The following is a 676-nucleotide window of genomic DNA, read 5'->3' on the forward strand; positions in this document are numbered from 1 at the left end:
TTGTTGTTTTTTTAAAGAATTTAAACCATTAAAAGGTCAAAAAAAGGCATATTTTTGCTTTTTGATGAAGTACCACTTGCTTTCATGTACATACAAGGGTAAGTTCACCTTTAGGTTAGCTTGCAGTATGTCATAATATGGCCTATTCTTGGCAATATTTCAGTTTTCAGTCTTTTTATAGTTTACGGTTTTTGAATGATTTGACTTCTTCTTCTACCTCCTTTCTTAATTTCAAAATTAACCCCCAGCAGGCTCTCTCCTGTTTGTCTTCCAGTCTCTCATTCAAACAAACGACAAGCTAAATAATTCAAAACCATAAAAAGAAGACCAACTGCAAAATGTTTAAGAATATCACTGTCTACATGATCCAAAAAGTTAATTTAAAGGTGAACTACCCTTTAAAGGGCACGTAAAGTCTAAAATAAAATAAGGCTAGAAATGCTGTATTTTGTATACTAAACATAAACATGAACTTACTACACCACAAGCCTAATCAAACAAATATTTTATGCTTTCAAAGTTGGCTATAGGGGGTCACCATCTTGTAACTTTGTTAAACATCTTTGCAAGACTAAGACTGTGCACATGCTCAGTGTGGTCTGGGCTGCTTAGGGATCGTCATAAACAAAGCTGCTTGAGTTCTGCATGGCTGGGAAGTAAGGCGGGGGCTCCCCCT

The sequence above is a fragment of the Xenopus laevis genome, chromosome 8L (genome assembly GCF_017654675.1).
Source record: "Xenopus laevis strain J_2021 chromosome 8L, Xenopus_laevis_v10.1, whole genome shotgun sequence".
NCBI classification, from domain to species: Eukaryota; Metazoa; Chordata; class Amphibia; order Anura; family Pipidae; genus Xenopus; species Xenopus laevis.